This window comes from Capsicum annuum, chromosome 7 (genome assembly GCF_002878395.1).
Source record: "Capsicum annuum cultivar UCD-10X-F1 chromosome 7, UCD10Xv1.1, whole genome shotgun sequence".
Lineage (NCBI taxonomy): Eukaryota > Viridiplantae > Streptophyta > Magnoliopsida > Solanales > Solanaceae > Capsicum > Capsicum annuum.
The window spans coordinates 5485439-5509980 of record NC_061117.1 but is presented as its reverse complement, the minus strand read 5'-3'; the positions used below and the strand labels follow the sequence as shown (position 1 = coordinate 5509980).

The 24542-nt window shown below is 38.4% G+C and overlaps 1 long non-coding RNA gene across 14 annotated transcripts in view; it reads left to right on the top strand.

Moving 5' to 3' along the window:
- Positions 1-526: 526 nt before the first annotated feature.
- LOC107877646 overlaps positions 527-24542 on the top strand; it is a 29159-nt gene continuing 5143 nt past the window's right edge. For 2 of the 14 annotated variants that reach the window (XR_007057560.1, XR_007057549.1), the window contains exons 1-3: positions 538-12575; positions 12657-12783; positions 17999-18133. This is a non-coding gene — a long non-coding RNA (uncharacterized LOC107877646). Of the gene's footprint in view, positions 12576-12656; positions 12784-14034; positions 14225-15025; positions 15155-17998; positions 18134-24542 lie in introns of all 14 variants that reach the window. The other 12 variants (XR_007057555.1, XR_007057553.1, XR_007057559.1 and 9 more) reach the window with 12 other exon arrangements.

Below are 24542 nucleotides of genomic sequence, written 5' to 3'. Positions count from 1 at the left end.
ACTACTAGTAAATGGTATGAGGTCATTGAACAAAGAATCTACAATGATTTCAGAGGTGTTTGGATGGACTTATTTTAAGTAAGGCTTAGAAGTTATAAGTCAAACGCCAAAACTAGGTAACAACTTGTTTTTGGCTTTTGACTTTTTTTCTTTTTTACTTTTCAAGCTAAATAAAGTTAAGTGCTTTTAATCACTTTTTATTCTTATCAAATACTTTTTTCGTCTTAAATTATCTATCTTAAATTGAGATGATATATTTATTAAGAAAAATAATTAATAATATGATTAGTTTATTATTAGACTCTATAATGTTTATATTTTAATTTAAAAAAAAATAATTAATGCAAAAAATAAAACATGAAATTGTTTTTGTCTTTTCCTGATTAACGAGAAAACAAGTAAAATGAGAAATTTAACTAAAAAATTTGGGACGAATAATTTAAACGGAGGGAGTAAAAAAAGAAAAAAGCTTCAATCCAAACACCTCTTAGGCGAGTTAGAAGCTCAAATACGAAAAATGAGGGTTGCAAAGAGTTCAAAAGGGCTGTTGCTCCTCTTTGCAATGCCTGTGATTTCAGTTTTTGCTATGAAAAGAGAATAATTCTACTGCCATTTTGCAGTTAAACTCAGCCAAACGACCCCTAAATCATTGCATGTTCTCTTCAAATTCTCAACCCCAAGGTGAGTGAGAATCAATAGTAGTATTAGTAGTAGCGAAAATTTTGATCAAATTGGTAGTGCAGGAGAAAAACAGGATCCGTATCTTGGTGGGGCAACCCGGATGGCAGGTGACCTTGCAACCGGTGCTTGCAGCCATGGCGGCGATTCCACTCTCTCTTTGCTGCATCTGTAAGTATTACAGATCCATGTTGCTCGGACTCTACAAGAATGTCGACGGCTGTGAATCGTATCCTCGAAAAATAGTTCATTTTTGGAGGATTCGACACGAGTGAGGCAACATTTTTTGAGAGTTCGAGCAACATAGGCGTCAATGATTATTTGTTTAGGGATTATTGAAAATCGCTTCTTTACATCCACAAGATTAGGGTGAGAATACACTGGGTTGTTGTTGTTATGTTGTTGCAGCTGGGAAATTCGCAGGTTGAGAAACACTTGAGAATTTTATTTCCCCATCAAAGGAAGAAAGCTTAGTCCAGAAGAGTAAGACCCCATTTGGCCATGAAAATAATAGTTTTTCAGTGTTGAAGTTGGAGTTGTGTTTGACTATGAATATAAATTGGAGCTGCTTTTGAAATTCTGTGAGAGAATTAAGAGTGAAAAAAGTGAATTCACTTTTTTAAAAACAATATCTTCACTAAAGTGAAATAATTATTTAGAGAAAAGTGAAAAAATTCTCATGACCAAACACCTACTAAAAGCTCAGAGGAAAGAATTGAGGGTTGCAGAGAATAGAGAGAAAGTTCAAAGGAATGTTGCTCCTCTTTGCAATACCCATGATTTTGTTTTGCTAGGTGATTCTTCCCATATGTCTTAGCCTTTGGTGGTTAGAGTTACCTGTTGTTGTTAGTGGGATTATACCCGTGGATTTAGTCGAGGTGCGCGAAAGCTGCCGTGGACACCACGAAAAAGTAAAAGCTCATAAATGAAGAATGGGGTGTGCAGATAGTAGAGGTGAAAAGTTCAAAGGGCTGTTGCTCCTCTCTGCAATGCTCGTAATTTCAGTTTTTGCTGTGAAAAAACCTAAATTCTAAGCCGGGGGTCTATCGGAAACAACCTCTCTATCTCATCTTTGAGGTAGTGATATGGACTGTGTACGCTTACCTTCGTCAGACCCCACTTGGTGGGAATATACTGTGTTTGTTGTTGTTGCTGTTAAAAATATATATTCAACAGCCCCCTTTCTCAGTTAAACTCAACCAAATGACCCCTTAAGTGTTTGCTTGTTCTCATCAAATTCTCACACTCAAAGTGAGAATCAATGGTAGTAATAGCTGTACTGAAAATTCTGAGGCTGTGATGATGATTTTCTTCTTTCTCTGAGCAAATCGATAGTACAGGAGAGAAATTGGACCCGTATCTTGGCGGGGCAACCCGGATGGAAGGTGTCCCTGCAACTGGTTCTTGCAGCCATGGCAGTGATTCCAGTCTCTCTTGCTGTGTCGTAAGTATTAGACATCTGAGCTTCAATGTTTGTTTTTTGGAAGAATAACATAAATATACATCTTAACTTGCTATATTTACACAAATTCCATCCTTACAAAGTAGAGGTGAAAAGTTCAAAGGGCCCGTGATTTCAATTGTTGCTGTGAAAAAAATATAAATTCTGAGCTAGGGGTTTAGGAAACAGCCTCTCTATCTCATCTGTGAGCTAGTGGTATGGACTGTGTATTTTGAGCTAGGGGTTTAGGAAACAGCCTCTCTATCTCATCTGTGAGGTAGTGGTACACTTACCCCTCTCGGACCCCGCTTGGTGGGAATGTACTGGGTTTGTTTTTGTTGTTGTTGTTAAATATAAATTCAACAACCCTTTTCTTAGTTAAACTCAGCAAAACGCCCCCTTAAGTGTTAGCTTGTTCTCACCAAATTCTCACGATCAAAGTGAGAATCAATGGTAGTAATAGTTGTAGTGTAAATTTTGAGGCTGTGATGATGATTTTCTTCTTTCTCTGAGCAAATTGATAGTAGATGAGAGAAATTGGACCTGTATCTTGGCGGGGCAACCCGGATGGAAGGTGTCCCTGCAACTGGTGTTTGCAGCCATGGCGGTGATTCCAGTCTCCCTTGTCGTATCGTAAGTATTCGACATCTGAGCCTCAATGTTTGTTTTTTTGGGAAAATAACATAAACATACACCTTAACTTGCTAAATTTATACATATTCACATCCTTACAAAGTAGAGGTGAAAAGTTCAAAGGGCCTGTGATTTCAATTGTTGTTGTGAAAAAAATATAAATTCTGAGCTAGGGGTTTATCGGAAACCTTCTCTCTATCTCACTTGTGAGCTAGTGGTTTGGACTGCATACACTTACCCTCCTCGGACCCCACTTGGTGGGAATATACTGGGTTTGTTGTTGTTGTTATTGTTAAAATATAAATTCAACAACCCTTTTTCTCAGTTAAACTCAACGAAACGACTCCTCAAGTGTTTGCTTGTTCTCACCAAATTCTCACACTCAAAGTGAGAATCAATGGTGGTAATAGTTGTAGAGTAAATTCTGAGGCTGTGATGAATGATGATGATTTTCTTCTTTATCTGAGCAAATTGATAGTACAGGAGAGAAATTGGACCTGTATCTTGGCGGGGCAACCCGGATGAAAGGTTTCCCTGCAAGTGGTGTTTGCAGCCATGGCGGTGATTCCAGTCTTGTCGTATCGTAAGTACTAGACATCTGAGCCTCAATGTTTGTTTTTGGAAAAATAACATAAACATACACCTTAACTTGCTATATTTACACAAATTCCCATTCTTACAAAGTAATTACAAAAATCCCAACTAATTGTCTATCTTCGTTGGATGTATTAGAACCTAATTACATATCTCGACAAACCCAAAAGCTGAAAGAATGTATCGGGAGCTAATTATGTATCTTTACAAAGGAAAAAATGTTTCTTCGTTGGTTGTATCGGGAGCTAATTATGTATCTTTACAAAGGAAAAACGTTTCTTCGTTGGATGTATTGAGAGCTAATTATGTATCTTGATAGATCCAAAATTTGGATTTTGAGTAATTATGTAAAATATCAGGATTTTCTATGATTAAGCTTCAAACTGTCGGGATTTGTGTTGTTTCCTTGTTTTTTCTTAAATGCAGTTGGGAAATTGGTATGTCGAAGAAAGCTCAGAGATGAAGAATAGAGATGAAGAATGAGGATTGCAGAGAGCAGAGGGGAGAGGGGAAAGTTCAAAGGGATGTTGCTCCTCTCTGCTATGCCTGTGATTTCAGTTTTTGCAGTGAAAAAATAAATAAATTCAAGCCCTTTTTTCAGTTAAACTCAACCAAACGACCCCTTAATCTTTGCCTGTTTTCTCCAAATTCTCAACCCCAAAGTGAGAATCAATAGTAATTGTAGTAGTAATAATAATTGTAGCTAAAACTCTGAGGCTGTGATGATGATTTACTTCTTTCTTTGAGCAAATTAGTAGTGCAGGAGAACAATAGGACCCGTATTTGGCTTGGCGGGGCAACCTGGATGGCAGTTGACCTTGTAACTGTTTCTTGCAGCCATGGCGGTGATTCCAGTCTGTCTTGCCATATCGTAAGTGTGATAGATCTGAGCCTCGATCTATGTTGCTCGGACTCTTCTAGAATGTTGATGGGTGCACATAGAATCCTCCAAGAGTAGTTCATTTTTGGACCATTCGACACGAGTGGGGCAACGTTTTTGAGAGTTCGAGCAACATAGGCCACGATTTGCTAAGGGTCTATTGAAAATCACCTCTTTATTTCCACAAGGTAGAAGTGAGCTTACATTGGTTGTTGTTGTTGCAGCTGGGATATTTACTGGTTGAAAAACACAAGAATTTTCCATAAAAGGAAAATAGCTTAGCTCAAAAAGTAAAGAAGAATGAGGGTTGGAGAGAGTAGAGAGGAAAAGTTCAAAGGGCTGTTGCTCCTCTCCGCAATGCCTGTGATTTCAGTTTTTGCTACGGAAAAAGAATAATTCAACAGCCCTTTTTTTTTTAAGGTTAAAAACTCAACGAAATGTCTATTAATCTTTGCTTGTTTTCTCCAAACTCTCAACCCCAAGGTGGAATTAGTAGTAGTAGTAGTAGTAATAATAATGGTAGCAAAAATTCTGAGGCTATGATGATGATTTTCTTCTTTCTTTCTCTGAGAAATTCGTTAGTGCAGGAGAGTGATTGGATCTGTATCTTGGCGGGGCAACCCGGATGGCAGGTGACCTTGCAACCGGTGCTTGCAGCCATGGTGGTGATCCGGTCTCTCTTGCTGTATTGTAAGTATTCCAGATCTGAGCCTCAAAGTTTGATTTTTCATAAATGCAGCTGGGGAATTGGCGGGTCGAAAAACACACGAGAATTTCCCAAAAGCTCAGAGATTAAGAATGAGGGTTGTAGAGAGTAGAGGAGAAAGTTCAAAGGGCTGTTACTCTCTGCAATGCCTGTGATTTCAGTTTTTGCTGTGAAAATGTAAATAAATTCAACAGCCCTTTTTCAGTTAAACTCAACCAAACGACCCCTTAAGTGTTTGCTTGTTCTCTCCAAAATTCTCACATCCAAACTGAGAATCAATTTTACTAGTAATAATTGTAGCAAAAATCTAAGGCTATGATGATGATTTTCTTCTTTCTTTCTGAGCAAATCAATTTGGGCAGAAAGAAATCGGACCCGTATCTTGGCGGGGCAATCCAGATGGTAGGTAACCCTGCAACTGGTGCTTGCAGCCATGGCGGTGATTTCAGTCTCTTTTGCCATATTGTAAGTATTACTGATCTGAGCCTCAATGTTTGATTTGCTGATAGTCCATTGGGAACAATCTCATTACCTCCACAAGGTAGGAGTGAGATCACACTGGGTTGTTGTTGCAGCTGGGAAATTCACAGGTCTATAATCACATGAGAATTTCCAATAAAAGGAAAAAAGTTTAGCTCAGAAACGAAGAATGAGGATTTGCAAAGAGTAGAGGAGAAAAGTTGAAAGGGCTGTTGTTCCTCTCTGCAATGCCTGTGATTTCACGTTTTGCTGTGAAAAAGTTTAGACGTAATACATAAACATGCCCTTTAACATAAACTTGAACTGGCATCTATGTCCTTCAACTTTGCTGTGCACATGTAGTCACTTAAACTCTTATAAAGTTGAACAAGTGAACAATAATAGTTGTTGGGGAAGTTCTGAGGCTATGATGATGATTTTCTTCTTTCTTTCTTTGAGCAAATTAATAGCGCAGGAGAGCAGTTGGACCCGTATCTTGGCGGGGCAACCCGGATGAGAAGGTGACCATGCAACCGGTGCTTGCAGCCATGGCGGTGATCCAGTCTCTTTTGCTATATCAAAAGTATTACAGATCTGAGCCTCAATCTATGTAGCTCGAACTCTTTGAGAATGTCGATGTTCGATACAAGTGTGGTAATATTTTTGAGAGTCTGAGCAACATAGTCACGGGTTTGCTTTGAAATTTCAGCTCTGAAGAATGAGGCATCAGAGAATTGGAAGTTTCTGTAAAGGGTGGTTGCCCATCTCTGCTTTGCCAGTGATTTCACCATTGATGACCAAAAAACCCAACATCCCTTTGAAATAACCCAAAAGAAGAAGAAAGCAAATTGAAAATACTTCATCCAAACACACCCCTATACTGTTCCTGCTCTTGTTCTTCCTCTGTCTCTGTGCTGCTGCTGTTATGCTGTAAAGGGGCTGTGATGATTGCTTGCTTCCTTTCTGGGCTATGTTCAATCATGTCATTTAGAGAATATCCGATCCGTTTCTTGGCAGGGCGACCCAGTACGGTTTTGTATAGAAAACTGGTGTCTGCAGCCATGGTGGCGTCACTCTTCTCTTTTGCTTTGTTCAAATACAGCAAATCTGAGCCCTCAATAACCCATTTCATATAATGGTTGTTTGAGCTAATTAACTCCGTGCATTAGATTTTTGTTACCTGGATTTTGGCATGGCAACCTAAATTTCTGTGATTCGTAGCCATGGCAGATTTCCAGAAATTTCAATGCTCTAGATACAAATCTGAGCCGCCAGCTATTAACATAGTAGTAGTAGTTGTTGAACTCTGCATCCAAGGGTGTGTGGCCTAGTGGTCGATGAAGTGGGATGAGAGCCTAAGGTCTTGGGTTTGAATCCCAGCAGAGACAAAAAGCACTAGGTGGTTCTACCTAGCTGTCCTAGCCTTGGTGGATAGAGTTACCTGATATCTGTAGCTGGTGGGAGGTGACAGGTATCCCATGGATTTAGTCGAGGAGTTGTTGGACCATCGATTTGATTTATAAGATTAATATAAAGAAGCCTAATACCTTTGCAAATTATGCAACCATTTTCTCAAAGTAGCAGTGATAATATATTCTTATCTGAGCTTCGGGAATAAAGACAATCCGACCTGTATCTTGGCTTGAAAACCTCCCGATGCTGTGTGATTTAAGGCTTGTCTTTCACATACAACAGCCAACCGGTACTTTTGCAGCTGCAGTGTGGTCCCTTTCTCTTTTCCCCATTAGAAGGTCAGATCTGAGCATCAAAATCGCAAGTAGTCCCGGACTTTTGATTGGTGGAAACCAAACCCATTTAACTTATTTTGAAGCCAGTTCAATGAGGCTTCATTGCGAAATGCGAATTATTTGTTTATTTATTTATTTATTTATTCATTCATTCATTCATTCATTCATTCAGTTTTGCTAGTAGGCCCAAGATTTCTTGCTGCTGTGTGACTGCATGAACACCTAAGCAGCGAGAATCATACTAGAAAAAGGTGAAATTGAGGCAGTGATGTTATAGTTCTTGACTAACAGAAGCTACAAGTTAAGCATAGCCTAGAAAGGAAGAAAAATGAGGCATCAGAGAAATTGGGATTTTCTGTGAAAGGGTGGTTGCCCGTCTCTGGTTTGCCCGTGATTTCTCCATTAATGGAAAAAAAACCAACAGCCCTTTGAAATAAACAAGAAAAACAACTACTTCATACCAAACACACCCTTATATGCTTCTTGTGCTTGCTCTTTCTCCTCTCTTTGTGCTGCTAAAATGTTGTGAAGGGGCTATGTTCAATCATGGCAATTGAGAAAATATCCGACCCGTATCTTGGCAGGGCGACCGACCTCATTAGCAAACTGGTGTCTGCAGCCATGGCGGTATTGCTTCTTCTCTTTTGCTTTGTTAAAATACAGCAAATCTGAGCCCTCAATTAACCCATTACTATAACATCAGCAACCTTACCCTTCAATAACCTGTTATGGGTTTGCGTTGAAATTTATGCTCTGAAGAATGAGGCATTGGAGAAATTGGGATTTTCTGTAAAGGGTGGTTGCCCATATCTGCTTTGCCCGTGATTTCTCCAAAAAAAAAAAAAAAGAAAAACCAACAGCCCTTCGAAGTATACAAAAGATATAGGAAAAAGGGTCAAATTTACCCCTTTGAAAAATTGGGTAAATATATCTTTCGTTATACTTTGGGGTCAAATTTGCCCTCGCTGTCATACTTTGGGTCTACATTTACCCCTCTATTTTTGAAAATTGACTAATATACCCTTCGTCATACTTAAAAGGCCAAATTTACTCTCGTTTTTAAAAAACTTTTCATAGGTACCCTTTCTTTAAGCGGGTCCCTTCTGTTTTGCTTTGTCATAAAATACAGCAAATCTGAGCTCTCAATAAGCATTTCATTTCAGGTCTAAAGAAATGAGGCATAGGAGTAAATTTTGGGGATTTCTTGGGCGGTTGACCTTCAACTTGACAAAAACCCTTCTGTGCATGTATGTATGACAACGATAGTATATCCAGTGTAATCCCGCAAGTGGGTGAATATGTATGTATGCGTGTATACATGTTGATGGACAATCCTGTTTGGATGGTTGTCCACATTGGTATTGTATTTTTGTTTTGGAAAACTATACGAGATGCAATTACAATGAAGCTATAAAAAGCACCTCATTGGCACCTTAAGTTCTGGGGTAAGTTTTTAATAGGGATGTGATTGATTTTTCTGAGCTTAGATTGCATCAGGATTTGATAGGCCCTATCTTGGCGCGGCAGTCCGATTTCGGGATTTGCAGCCATGGAGGTGGTGAGATTTCCGTGCCCAAGATGGAATACAGATCTCAGCCTCAAAATCTTTGTTATTATCTTCTCCATTTGACCAATATGTTGTGTTCTAGATTTCAGCTTGCTTGCTGTCATTTGAGATGGGAATGTGGTGGGCTATTCTTTTGTTTCTCAATTTGCGTTGAAATGTTTTGTTGGGGTTATTCGAATTCGGTCCTTTCATAATTCGTTTAATTCTATTGGAGCAGGAACTGATAATGCATGATACTTTGTGTTCTCGATATGGGAACCAAATAAATATAGGAAAATAATTAGATAGATTAAGTTCTTTCTATGTTTGGTAGAGGGGGGTGGGTGAAGTTGTAGTAGAGTTGAAAGAAATCATTATCTCATCTGAATTGCATAAATTTGTGCATATTTTTAGCATAAGGTCTTTTTTATTTTAGCATGTTTACAAGATAAAGGAGAATCCAGTCCAGAATGAAGAATGAGCCCGACACAAAGTAAGGTACTCCAGGCAAAATATCAAATATAATGGGAAAAATGGTGCTGTTGTATCATCGTGCTAATTGAATCAAACATTGGAATTGAGATGCTGATATGTTGTCTGTGAAATCCAAATTGCATTTTCTACGATATAAATCAAGGCCTTCCAATTTGCAGACACCTATGCTTCTAAAATGGTGAGTTATAGTACGTCAGGAATTGAATTCATCAGAAACAATTTTGACGTTAGTCAAATCTTTCTTCAACTTGTTTGCTGACTTTTCTTTCGCCACACATAATAACAAAGCATTATAAAGCCTTTCTTAGCAAATTGTGAGTATGACTACTCATCTAATTTTCTCCTTGATATTTGCGTATTAAAAGGATTAATAACTTCATGCACAATCATGTTAAGAATGTGTTCAACTGTTCTGATTACATCTTGCATAAGTTAACTACTTAAAGTTTTCATTACAAACATGTTGCAAAATCGTTGGCAATATATTCCAACATATCTCATAAATCTTTTTTTAAAAATATTTGTAACACTAATTGCAGTATTATTGTGGCAAATGGGTCTTACTTAAGTCTACTGTAGGTTGCACGTGGCAAGTTGGTGACCAGCAAGTGTAATTGCTGTAAATTCACAGTGAATGAGGTTTAGATATAAATCATATCTATATATATTATTATAGTCGATATTTATCTGTATATATTATTATAGTCAAAAACATGATCATATTTTATTACCTGAAAAATATTTGAAGTCATTTCAATTGTTACATGTCACCACAAGCAATAATAGCATGATACTTTTCTAGTAGACGGACTAAACAAGAAACTAGATATTAGTGCACTGTATAACTACAAGTTTTTTCGTCCGCATATGTAACACTGGAGGTTGAGCCCTGAAGGAAGAATGAGGCGAGGGGCTTCTCGGACGGCGGTTGAGCGCCCTTGTCATCCAAAACTTCCACAATTTCTTGAAATCAATGGAAGAGTAACAATTTCCTGTAAGAGGCAGTGATGATATTTGTTCATTGGGGCATTTTCTCAAATGACCTTTTCTAAGGCTATTATTTAAATTTTTCCTCATTTCTGTTGGGGCATTGAGACATCCCGACCCCCATTTTGCCTTGGCAAACACCGGAATGGTCTGTGATTTGAGGTTTCTCTTTCACTTGCAATTGATTCTATTGCAGCTATGGCGTGGTCGCCTTCTCTTTGCCCCATCAGACACGGAGATCTTGAGCCTCATTTTCTAAATTTCGTTTTGATGACACTGGAATCAAACACGAGACCTTCTTTAATGGAATCTCATTTTGCCTCGTTTCTAAGAGAATTAGGATTTTTCCTTCTCTTGATGTGGTAAGTCTGTGGAATTCTTTTCACAATAGATAACAACACCCTCTTTTATCGAACCGTTGATTAGCCTTCAATGGACGGTTGTTTTCTGGAATTGGGATTCTTCAGTTTTATGTGTTAGACTGACGTGATAACCAACTATCACCACATCATTTCTGCCAAAGGCTTTGAGGCTTTGGGGAATGATTCTCATTGTAGATGACCGACCATCTTCGACATGCCAATGCTTTCTGTCTCTCTCTAAACCAGGCAGCCTTTTCTGTATGCATGTTTCTGTATATGAAAATATGTGAATATGTACTTATGTTTCAGCTATCTTAATTTGTCCTCAGTGGCTGTGTTCCAAAGCAATGAACTCGATAAGGGGAAACAAGAGGGCAGTGATGATATTGCTTGCTGAGTTAATTAACATCGGGCATTAAATTTCTCTCACGTATATCTTCTCATGGCAACTTATTTTTGAACTTGAATTTCTGGATTCACAGTCCAATGTCCTGACCGCGAGGTCCACTTGATTAGGTTTTCAGAAATGTCATTCCTCCAGATATAATCTGAGCCTCCGGCTGAAAGCAAAGCATTAACATAGTAGTGGTAGTAGTCCTTGGACCTTCGGTTTGATTTATTTGTTCATTCAGTCATTTTCGCTTTTAAGAACAAGATTCCTTGCTGCTCCATGGCTGTGTGAACACCTAATCAGCGAGAATCATACTAGAAAAAGATGAAATTGAGGCAGTGATGATGTGGTTCTTGGCAAACAGTAGCTACAAGTTGAGCATAATCTAGAAAGGAAGAAAAATAAGGCATCAGAGAAATTGGCGTTTCCTGTAAAAGGGTGGTTTCCCATATCTGCTTTGCCTGTGATTTCTCCATTCAAGGACAAAAAAAAAAAACCAACAGCACTTTGAAATAAACAAGAAAAACAACAACTTCATACCAAACACACCCTTATATGCTTCTTACTCTCGCTCTTTCTCCTCTCTTTGTGCTGCTGAAATGTTGTGAGGGGGGCTATGATGATTGATTGCTTCCTTTCTGGGCTATGTTTAATCATGGCAATTGAGACAATATCCGACCCGTATCTTGGCAGGGCGACTCGGTTAGCAAACTGGTGTCTGCAGCCGTGGCGGAGTTGCTGCTTCTCTTTTGCTATGTAAAATACTGCAAATCTGAGCCCTCAATATCCCGTTACTACGACTACAACGACAACAACATACCCAGAAATGGGGGTCTGTGTATATGCAGCCTTACCTTTCAATTACCCATTTGCGTCGGAAAACCCATTACAGGTTTGCGTTGAAATTTCAGCTCTGAAGAATGAGGCATTAGAGAAATTGGGATTTTTTGTAAAGGGTGGTTGCCCATATCTGCTTTGCCAGTGATTCCTCAAAAAAAAAAAAAAAAAAAAACCAACAGCCCTTTGAAATATACAAAAAACAAAAAACAAAATCCAAAATTCTTCGTACCAAACACACCCTTATAATTCTTTGTGTTCTTTCTCTTTCTCCTCCTTTTGTGCTGCTAAAATGTTGTTTAGGGGCTATGATGTATGATTGCTTCCTTTCTGAGCTATGTTCAATCATTGCAACTGAGAAAATATCCAACCCGTATCTTGGCAGGGCAACCCGGTTATAGCTTTGAATAGCAAACTGGAGTCTGCAGCCATGGCAGCGTCGCTTTTCTCTTTTGCTTTGGTCAAATACAGCAAATCTGAGCCCTCAATAACCCATTACTCCATTACTGCAATAACAACATAACCAGAAATGGGGTCTGTGAAAAGTGTATTAAGCGTTACCCTTCAATAACCAATTTGGTCGGAAAACCCGTCACAGGTTTGCATTGAAATTTTAGCTCTGAAGAATGAGGCGTCGGAGAAATTGGGATTTTCAGTAAAGGGTGGTTGCCCATCTCTGCCTTGCCAGTGATTTCGCCATTGATGACCGAAAAAAACCAACAGCCCTTTGAAATAAATAAAAAGGAAAAAAAGAAGAATGAAAATTGAAAAAAGTTCTTTGTGCTGCCACTGCTGCTAATGATGCTGATGTTGGAAAGGTGCTGTGATGATTGCTTGCTTCCTTTCTGGGCTATGTTCTATCATGGCATTTAGAGAATATCTGACCCGTATCTTGGCAGGGAGACCCACTGATGGCGTTGAATAGCGAACTGATGTCTGCAGCCATGTGGGAGAATGCTCTGCTCTTTTGCTTTGTTCTGAAACAGCAAATCTGCGCCCACAATAAGCCGTTTCATGGATTGGATGGTGAGTCTTCTCGGGTCGGAAAACTCATTACTGGTTTGTTTTGTAATTTTTGGAACTTGATTTCCTTGTTCTAGAAAATCTCTTAGAAAAGGAGCATTGGTGTTACCGGTAAAGTTGCATCTATGTGTTCTGCTTTGAGAACAGCCTATTGCAGAAATGCAAGGTAGGACTGCGTACAATAGACCCTTGTGGTTCCTCGGACTCCACTTGTAGCGGTAGCTTAATGCACCGGGTTGCCCTTCATTTTTTACTAGGAAAATCTCTTTTTCTCTTGTGTTTGTGAGTGTGGTTTCTGTGTTGACGGAAGTTGCATAAAGAGGCAGTGATTATGATTTTCTATTTCGGGGCTAGCCAATTCTGGCATGGGGATGACCTGGCCTATATCTCTTGGCGTGGCAACACGGTGTATGGCCTGTGATTGAGACTTCTCTCGTCCATGCAATCGGTGTTTGCAGCCATGGGGCCTTTTCATAAAACGCATTTGAGCCCCATGTTCTTGAAAAGGGAGAAAAACAGAATCTTTTGCGTGGTTAGTTTTGGATAAAAATAAAAAATTGAATGTGTTGAACTTGCCATTTTCTGCTGCAAGCTTTAAATCATCTTACAGTCCTAATGTGTCACACCATAATTGTTCAGTATCAGGCTGAACATAGCCTTGAAAGGATGAAGAATGAGGCAACATAGAGATTGGGATCTCCCATAAAGGGTGGTCGTCCCTCTGCTCTGCCAGTGATTCCTTGAAAACCAAAAAATCAACAGCCCTTTGAAATAAACAAGAAAAAGAAATGTCGTCATCCAGATACACCCTTTTGGACTGTTGAACCTGCAATTTTCTACTATTAGCAATAAACCATCTTGCAATCCTGATGTATCACTCCATATTTGTTCAGTATCAGCTGACTTACCCCTCAATAAACCATTTGGGTTGGAAAATCCATAACGGGTTTGCATTGAAATTTCAGCTCTGAAGAACGAGGCATCGGGGAAATTGGGATTTCTTTAAAGGGTGGTTGCCCATCTCTGCTTTGCCAGTGATTTCTTCATTAATGGACCAAAAAACCAACATCCATTTGAAATAAACAGGAAAAAATAAAATAAAAACTTCATACTGAACACACCCCTATACTCTTCTTGCTCTTTCTCTTTCTCCTTTGTGCTGCTAATTTTGTGAAGGGGCTATGATGATTGATTGTTTCCTGTCTGGGCTATGTTTAATCATTGCAATTGAATAATGTCTGATCCATATCTTAGCAAGGCAACCTGGCACGGCTTTGAATCGCAAACTGGTGTCTGCAGCCATGGCGCAGTTCTCTTTCGTTGTAGAAAATACAGACCCCTCAAGCCCTCGTCTGTAAACCCCTCCCCCTACCTCAGAAAAGAATAGGAGGAGGAACATCGCGGCGGTGCCTCTCTTCGGTCAAGCCCTCAATAACTCATTCAGGTTGGAAAACCCATTTTGTTTTGGCTTTGAAATTTCAGCTCTGAAAAATAGTGTCATAGAAATCGAGATTTTTTGTATAGGGTGATTGCCCATCTCTGCTACACCGGTGACTTCTCCACCAATGGACCATAAAAGACCAACAGCCCTTTGAATAATCAAAAGAGAACAAATTGAAAAAACTCATCCAAATACACACCTCTATTCTTCTTGCTATTCCGCTGTCTCTTTATGCTGCTGCTGCTACTATTGCTGTAAATGGGCTGTGATGATTGCTTTCTTTCTTTCTGGGCTATGGTTAATCACGGCATTAGAGAATATCCCACCCGTATCTTGGCTGGGCGACCCGGTTACGGCTTTTGAATTGCCAACTGTAGCCTGCAGTCCTGGCGGCTCGCTCTTCTCTCTTGCTTTGTTCAAATACAGCAAATCTGAGCCCTCAATAACCCATTTGGGTTTGCTTTGAAAAATTTCAGCTCTGAAGAATGAGGTGTCGGAGAAATTGGGAATTTCTGTAAAGGGTGGTTGCGCGTCTCTGCATCGCGAATGATTTCACCATTGATGAACCCCCTCCCCCAAGAAGAAAAAAAAAAGAGCCCTTTGAAATAAACAAAAAGGAAAATAAAGAAAACAAGTTGATTAAAATTCATCCCAACACACCTCTGTACTCGTTTTGCTCTTCCTATGTCTCTGTGTGCTGCTGCTGCTAATGATTTTGTAAAGGGGCTATTATGATTGCGTGCTTCCTTTCTGGGCTGTGTTCAATCATGGCATTTAGAGTGTATCTGACCCGTATCTTGGCAGGGCGACCCAGTTATGGCTTTGAATAGGAAACTGGTGTCTGTAGCCGTGGCGACGTTGCCCTTCTCTTTAGCTTTGTTTGAAAACAGCAAATCTGAGCACTCAATAACCTATTTCAGGGTGTCTTTGGTGGTGAGCCATCTCTGGTTGGAAAACCCATTACGGTGTTGTTTTGAAATTTGTGGAACTTAATTTCTCTACTTTTTCTATGGAAAATCTCGTTTTTTTTTTTTTTTTTTAAATGTTTGTTTCTGCGTTGATTTAATTACATAATGAGGCAGTGATGATGATTTTCTATGTCTGGGCTAACCAATTCAGGCATGGAAGACCCTACCCGTATCTTGGCGTGGCAACATGGTATGGCCTGTGATTGAGACTTCTCTGTTCCATGCAACCCATGTTTGTAGCCATGGCGTGGCTGGCTTCTCTGGTCTTGTTATAAACCACATCTGAGACCCATTTTTGCTTGAAAGCAAAAAGAATTCGAACCTTTTGCATGACCTAATGTTTGAATATGTTGAACCTCTTGTACGTTTGATGATACATACAAGAGGCATTGGGGAGATCGGGATTTCCTGTAAAGGGTGGTTACCCCTCTCTGCTATTGTCATGATTTCCAATGATAACCAAAAAATCAATCTCTTTGATATAAACAAGAAAAAGAAAAACTATAAAATTTGGAGGTGTTTGGCCATATGAATTACTCACTTTTTTCTAGAGTAATTTTTCACTTTATTTCTAATCTGTGTTCTGCTATAGAATTTTCAAATTCAACTTGAAGTTGGATTCTAAATTTGGAAAAATGCTCCTAAACCTGTTTCCCAACTCCATCTTTATAAATTCCAAAGATGGTGCTATCTTCTCTTCTTTGTTTACCTAACACAACTCCATTTTCAACTCTAACTTTATAAATTTCAAATAAGTGAAAAATATTTGAATCTATAGCCAAACGCTACTAGAACTGTCATCCAAACAAACCCTTTTGGACTATGTTCACTCATTGGATTGTGATTATCGGACCTGTATCTTGGCAGGGTGACCCGGTATTGCTTTTGTAAAGCCAACTGGTGTTTGCAGCCATGCGGTGTTCCTTCTCTTTTGCTTTCTCATAAAATCAGCAAATCTGAGGTCTCAATAATTGTTTCATGTTGATCGATGTTGAGTCCATTCTTGTTGGAAAATCCATACAGATTTGTGCTGAAATTCCAGCTCTGAAGAATTTTGAGGCATTGGAGAAAATTTTGGGGATTTCTAATGTTATCATTGTCAAAAAAAAAATAAAAAATTTTGGGGGATTTCTGGGGTGTTTGACCATCTCCGAAGCTAAGCACCCTTCTTCAATGTGAATATGTGGGTGTATATACAACAATGCTAGCAACATACCCAGTATAGTCCCACTAGACGTGGTTGTTTTATTTTTCAAGCCAGACACCCTTCTTCTATGTGTATACGCGAGTATATATACACAAGAATACCAACAACATACCCTGTATAATCCCACAATTGGGTCTGGGGAGGCTGGGGTGTATGCAGATCCTACCCCGACTTTGTGGGATAGAGAATCTGTTTCAGAAATGTCGCTGGAGAGATTCAAACTCTTGCTGGAAACCCTATGTAATTAGCAGGCCCTCGGCTTAACCACTTGGCCATATTGACACTTGTTTGGATGGTTGTTTTCAACTTTTCATCGTGTCATTGCTTTGATAGGTATACATCAAAAATTTGAAGACAAAATTATAATCCGGTGATAAGAAGAAATTCATGGTCCCTTAAGTTCACTGGTGGTAGGTCTTTAATAGGGCTGTGATGATTGATTTTTCTGGGTTAGATGGAATCAGGATTTGATAGGCCGTATCTTGGCGGGGCAGTCTGGTTATAGTATTTGCCGCCATGACGGTGTTGAGATTTCTGTGCCCAAGATGGAATGCAGATCTGAGCCTCAAAATCTTTGTTATTACTGCATCTCTATTTGACCAGTTTGTTGTCTTTCAGTCACATCTCTATTTGACAAATTTGTTGTGTTTCAACCACACCTCCATTTGACCAACTTCTTGTGTTTCAATCACATTTCTATTTGACCAATTTGTTGTGTTGAAGGGAGCCTTGGAGTAACTGGTAAAGTTGCTGCCATGTGACCAGGAGGTCATAGGTTCAAGCCTTGGAAACAACCTCTGGCAGAAATGCAAGCTAAGGCTGCGTACAATGCACCCTTGTGGTGGGGGCCCTTCCCCGGACCCTGCGCATAACCGGAGCTTTAGTGCACCAGGCTGCCCCTTTTTTTTGTTGTGTTTCTGTTTTCAGCTTGCTTTCTGTTGAGATGGGCATCTTTTGTTTCTCAGTACTTAAAAGTTCAACTTTTGCAATGAATGTTTTTGTTGGGGTAGTTTATTTGAATTTGGTTACTGCTATTTGAGTAGGAAAATTGCTAAGCATTACTTTGTGTTCTTGATAAAACCAAATTGGATATAGGAAAACAATTAGTTAGGTTAACTTCTTATGTTTGGTAAAGGGTAGACTATAGAGTAGAGTTGGAAAGAATCACTTTCATGTCTAAATTGCAAGATAATGAGCATTTCTTTAGTCTAAGATCTTATTTTAGCATGCTTACAAGGTAAAGGAGATCCAACCCAGAATGAAGAATGAAGGCTGACTAGAAGTAATTTATTTTCAGTGTTTACTTGAGCCCTCATATATCTAAAAATTCTGTATGTAATTATGTTAGTTTTTTATGTAACATACATTTGTTTGGTTGCTCCTTAAGATTATTACGTGAAAGATTTCATGTTATATTCTAGTCTAGTGTAAGTTTTTGATATTCTTCAATTTTGGTGTAATTTGTACTTTTTTCTTAAAATTCTTGTTGTTTCTATAAGATAAATATGGCTTCTGGTAATTGCTAATTCATATAAGTATCATCCCATTTCTCTATTTTGGTTAGCAAGTAAATGGCTTAATTTTGCGTGGTTTCTTTTCCAGGCAAAATATCAAAAAAAATTGGGGAAAATGGTGTTGTTTTGTCATGGTGCTAAAAAAATGTACATTGGAATTGAGATGCTGATATCTCGAGAATTCCAGTCCTTCCAATTTGCCAATGCCTTTGCTTCTGTGATGGTGAGTTGTAGTACATTAATGATATTGTATCGTCTTGCTTAAAACACTTTGTGTTACATTTCTGTGAATTTGAGTTCTAAATATTTCTAGTAAGACAACCTTTTTTTAGGTGGAAATGATTGAGTTCTATAAAGGCAAACCCTTTCAGCAGAAATATTTTTGATGTTCATCAAACCTTCCTTCAAATTTTCTTTCTGACTTTCACATATGATACCTGTGAAAAAATAATGGAGAAAATTATTAATGAATTATGTGTCTACATAATTACATTGACACCCTATTTATAGACACTACATTACAATCCTTTTCTAAGTAGGATTTTGTATACTATTCCTATTCCTATTCCTATTCTAATACTCCCCCTCAAGCTGGTGCATATAAGTCATATGTACCTAGCTTGTTACAAATATGATTAATACGAGGACTGGTGAGGGACTTGGTAAAGATATCTGCAAGTTGATCACTTGACTTTACAAATTTTGTAACAATATCTCCTGAGAGTATCTTTTCTCTAACAAAGCAACAACCAATCTCTATGTGCTTGGTCCTCTCATGGAACACTGGATTAGATGAAGTATGAAGGGCTGCTTGATTATCACATACAAGTTTCATCTTACCAGTTTCTACAAATTTTAGTTCTCTCAGCAATTGTTTGATCCAAACCACCTCACAAGTTGCTGCAGCCATTGCTCGATATTCTGCTTCGGCACTATAGATCGAGCAACCACACTTTATTTCTTACTCTTCCAGGGCACCAAATTACCTCCTACTAAAACACAATATCCAGATGTAGCACGTCTATCAGAGGGTGATCCTGCCCAATAAACATCTGTATATCCAACAATATGCTCATGGCTTCGATCCTTGAAGAGTAGTCCTTTACCTGGAGATGACTATATATCGCAAAATAAGAACAACTGCATCCCAATGACTGTCATAGGGGGAAGTCATAAATTGACTTACAACACTTACAGGAAAAGAGATGTCAGGTCTAGTCACTGGGAGATAATTCAACTTTCCAACCAACTGCTTATACCTTCCAGGATCACTGAGTGGCTCCCCCTTGTCCTGACTGAAGTTTAGCATTTGGATCCATAGGAGTGTCAATGGGTCGACATCCTATCATTCCTGTCTTCTTAAGATGTCTAAAGCATACTTGCATTGAGAAATAACAATACCATATATGGACTGAGCAACCTTAATATCTAGAAAGTATTTCAGTCTGCCAAGGTCGTTAGTCTAGAAATGCTGAAAGAGATGTTACTTCAAGTTAGTGATACCATCTTGATCATTGCCGGTGATAACAATGTCGTCAACATAAACCACCAAATAAATACACAGATTTGGTTCAGAATGGCGATAAAACACTGAATGATCAGCTCCACTGCGAATCATGCCAAACTCCTGAATCACTGTGCTAAACTTTCCGAACCAGGCTCGAGAGGACTTTCAAACCATAGATTGACTTGCGCAATCGACATACAAGGCTACTAGATTCCCCTTGAGCAACAAAATCAGGTGGTTGCTCCATATAGACTTCTTCCTTAAGATCACCATGCAGAAAAGCATTCTTAATGTCCAATTGATAAAGAGGCCTATGACGAATGGCAGCCATAGAGAGAAAAAGATGGATTGATGCTATTTTAGCCACGGGAGAGAGTGTCACTATAATCAAGCCCAAATATCTGTGTATATCCTTTGGCAACAAGGCGAGCCTTCAGCCGATCAACCTGACCATCTGAACCAACTTTGACTGTATAAACGCAACGGCAACCAATAGGAGATTTACCTGCAGGAAGGGAAACAAGCTCCCAAGTACCACTAGTATGTAAAGCAGACATCTCATCAATCATAGCCCGTTTCCATCCTGAATGGGAAAGTGCTTCATCAGTAGTCGTAGGGATGAAAATAAAGGACAAAGATGTTACAAAATCATAATGAGGTGATGACAAAAAATGATAACTCAAGAAAGTATAACGTGGGTTAGCATTACGAGTGAATCTTATACCTCTTTGAAGTGCAACTGATGGGCTAAAAGGAGGCAGGTCTGCAGTAGGGGAAGTGTCAGGCGCATAACTTGAATCATCTGGGTCTGATGTTGGACGTGGCGGTGGTGATAAGTCAAAAGTGGTGGCACTATCGCTGGAGATGGAGAAGTAACCGTCTCAAAGATTGGTGTAGGTAAGACTGGAGGTATGGGTAAAACCTCAGAGATATTAAGATGATTAGAAGATGTATGGTAAGGTTGAGGTTCAAAGAATGCGACATCAGCGGACATAAGGTAGCGTCCAGATCTAGTGGATAGCATCGATATCTTTTTTGAACTCGAGAGTAACCGAAGAAGACACATTTGAGAGCACGAGGGGCTTATTTATCTTTTCCTGGGGCTAAGTTATGAACAAAACATGTGCTCCTAAAAACACGAGGGGGGATAGAGTAGAGATGTGACTAGGGAAATTGTATGGAATAGAGAACCTGATTTTGAGTTGAAGATGATGACATTCTATTAATAAGATAGCTAGATGCGAGGACTGTATTGCCCCAAAAACGCAGTGAAACATTGGATTCAATGAGAAGAGTGCGAGCAGTCTCAGTAAGATGCCTAATTTTCCTTTTTGCTATACCGTTCTGCTGAGGGGTGTATAGACATGATGTTTGGTGAATGATTCCTTGATGAGTCATAAACTCCTGAAACTGGGAGGATAAGTATTCTAAGGCATTATCATTACGAAAAGCACGAATAGAAACACCAAATTGATTTTGTATCTCAGCACAAAAACCTTTGCATATAGAGAATAACTCGAACCGATCTTTCATCAAGTAAATCCAAGTACATCTTGAAAAATCATCAATGAAAGTAACAAAGTAACGAAATCCTAAGGGTGAAATTACTTTACTAGGACCCCAAATATCAGAATGAACTAATGAGAAAATAGACTCTGAGCAACTCTCAATACTACGTGAAAATGTAACACGGGTGTGTTTTCCAAGTTGACACGAGTCACAATCTAATATGGATAGACTAGACAAACTAGGCACCATCTTTTGTAGCTTGGATAGACTCGGATGTCCTAAACGTTTGTGAATAAGGTCGGGAGGATCTGTAGCGGAGCATGCTGTGAAGGAATTTGAAGAGGTAAGATGGTAAAGGCCTTGTGATTCATGTACTATGCCAATTGTCTGTCCCGTTTTGCGGTCCTGCATTAGAAAAGAATCATAAAAAACAATTATACTACAATCAAGGGCACGTGTCAAACGACTAACAGATGAAGGATTAAAAGGACAACCAGGGATATAAAGAACAGAGTCTGGAGTGACAGAAGATAGGGTTTTGGCTTGTCAACTCCTTTTGGCTCTGTTCAAATTCCATTAGCTAAAGTGATAGCAGGAAGAGATTGTGAATAAACAATATCAGGCAGAAGTGATTTGTCACCCAGAAGCACTTGAGTCCACAACCTTATGATCCAAGGATAGGAGATTGTGCAGTTGAGTCTATTGGTATAAATATATGCTTGCTTGATACTGAAGATACTCATTATATTCTTTGTTAGATAAATACACCCGTTGATCACCTGTGGTGTTAGACGGAGCAATATGAGCATTTTTAGGTGGTCGATCATGCAAAGAATAGCATATCCCACGGGTATGTCCAAGCCTATTACAATAACTAAGCTTAGGTCGAGAATAGAATACGCCACGAGTATGTCCAAACCTTTTACAATAACTACACCTAGGTCGAGATCTTCTAAATCGACCTTCCCCTCATTGATTCTTCATAAACTCTAACATCTGGGTTTCTGATCTTCTTATTAAGATACAGATTTAATCATGAAAAAGGAATACTATCGGAATTTGGTCGGGAAAAAGAAATGTCGTCGGATATAACATCTGATGTTCTGAAGTTGCTCGGAATCAGAAAATAATCATATGAGCAGCCTCAGAATGAATAAGCGAGGCTGCTGGAAAAAAGTAGTTGCCAGAAAAGTTGTCGGAATTTAGGTTCCGGCGATCGGAATCTTGAAAGACTTGTCGGAATCTGTAAAAGAGTACCTGGCCGGAGTTGGAATGCATCGGCGACCCCAACGAAAAAAGAACAACTCAAAAATTTGACCAAAAATAGGCTCACGCGCCGACGCGTGACCAGATCTTGCCGGAATTTCAGAGTTCCGGTAGGTGCGTGGATGGTATTTTTTCGGCAATTTTGGTCGGGTTTTTTTGGCCTGAGCTTCCCAATCCTCTTGGTGGTGTTGTATTTAAAAAGAGGCACAAATCAGTCGCTGGAATAGGCGCACAGGGGCTTAGTTTTCTTTTATGAAGTTTCTCACCAACTCTCTGATACCATGTGAGAAAATAATGGAGAAAAATTATTATCGAATTATGTGTCTACATAATTACATTGGCATCCTATTTATAGACACTATATTACAATCCTTTTTCTAAGTAGGGTTTTGTATACTATTTCTATTCCTATTCATATTTTAACAATACCAAAGCATTATTAAAGCCTTTGCTTACAAATTGTGGAGTATGACTCTCTTCATTTTTTCCTTGGTATTTGCTTATTTAAGGACATTACTTTATATACAATTAGGTTAAGAATGTGTATCCAATATTCTGATTACATTTGCATTTTTAATGAGTTTAAGTTTTGTGCACAATTGGGATACCACTTTTTTATATCAGACAATTTAAAGGTATTTACAGTAACTGGCACCTAAGGGTGTGGTCTAGCGGTTCAATGAAGTTGGGTTGAGCACCATAAAGTTTCAAGTTTAATTCTTAACAGAGACAAAACACTAAACACTAGATGATTTATTCCAATCTGTGTTAGCCTTGGTGGACATAGTTACCTGGTGCCTGTTGCTGGTTGGAGGTGACAGGTATCCCGTAGAATTAGTCGAGGTGCGGGCAGGCTGGTTCGGACACCATGGTTATCAAAATTTTTTTTAACTGTTTATCATTTTTAATAAAAGGGAAAAGGCTCAAATATGCCACTGAACTATCAGAAATAGCTCATTTATGCCCTCCGTTAAAAGTTGGGCTCATTTATGCCATCGCCATTGCAAAACTGGCTCATCCATGCCATTACTTTTTAACAGCCGGTTTTTAAAAATAGCCTTGCCACGTGGCAGCTTATTAGAGGGCCACGTCATTTTTTTAAAAAATAATTTTCTTTTTAATTTTTTTTTTGATCTATTAAAAAGAATCCACCCAATTTTTTGATCAATTAAAAATCAATTTGATCTATGCTTTTAAAATTTGATTAATTTTTCATGATCAAACAAATATTTAAAGAATTTTTTTTTTTAAAAATCTACTACTAAAATTTATAACCAAACGCTATTCTAATTAAGCATATAGTATGTCTTAGAATACATGAAATATTTTGTCAGCCGAATGTAAGTAACTTTTTATTTTTTTATTTTTTTATTAAGCATAGAATGGCATCTTCAGCATCAGGGGCGACTCAAGCAAATTTATGGCCTAAGGCAAAAATCAAACGGAGGCCTTGCGTTTTATTTTTTTATATAAAATTTTTCTTTTTTCTATAAATAGTATTTAATATATTTCTTAAAATTTGTAATTTAGTATTACTAAACAAAAATAGGCCCCTCAAATTTTGGGGTCTTAGGCGGCTGCCTTTTCTCCTAAAGGGTTGAGCCGCCCCTAATCAACATTCAACATTTGTACGTAACACTTTATGCATCATCATTTATCATTGCAAAAACAGGAAGGCGACAACATGCCGACATATATAGTATACGTAGAATTGGCAAAATGAGAATCTAACTATTAATAATATAATAATAATATTTGATGTTTATATATCCCTTCAGTTTCAACTGAAAAATGACAAAAGCTTTAGTTTACGTGAATCTTTAAAAAAAATAAAATAAATAAAGTGATAAAAAGCGTGGAGTGTATACTCTCTCCGTTCCCTTTTAGTTACTCGTCCGTCAATTAAAATAGCTAATTTATTATAATATATTTATTAAATGATGTTTACTATTGCATTTGAAATTAATTTGAAGAAAAAAATAATTAATATTAAAGGTAAAATATGAAAACAATCTTAATATGTCAAAAATGACCAAAAAACGAATCGAACGAGAATGTTTTAAGAATATATTCATGAAAAATTAATCAAATTTTAAAAGCATATATCAAACTAATTTTTAATGGATCAAAAAGTTGCGTGGATTCTTTTTAATGGATCATAAAAAAAAAAAAAATTAATTTTTTTTTTAAAAATAAAAAATGACGTGGCCCTCTAATTAGCTGCCACGTGGCAAGGCTGTTTTTAAAAACCATCTGTTAAAAAGTAATGGCATGGATGGGTCGGTTTTGTAACGGCGATGGAATGAATGAGCCCAACTTTTAACGGATGGCATAAATGAGCCATTTTTAA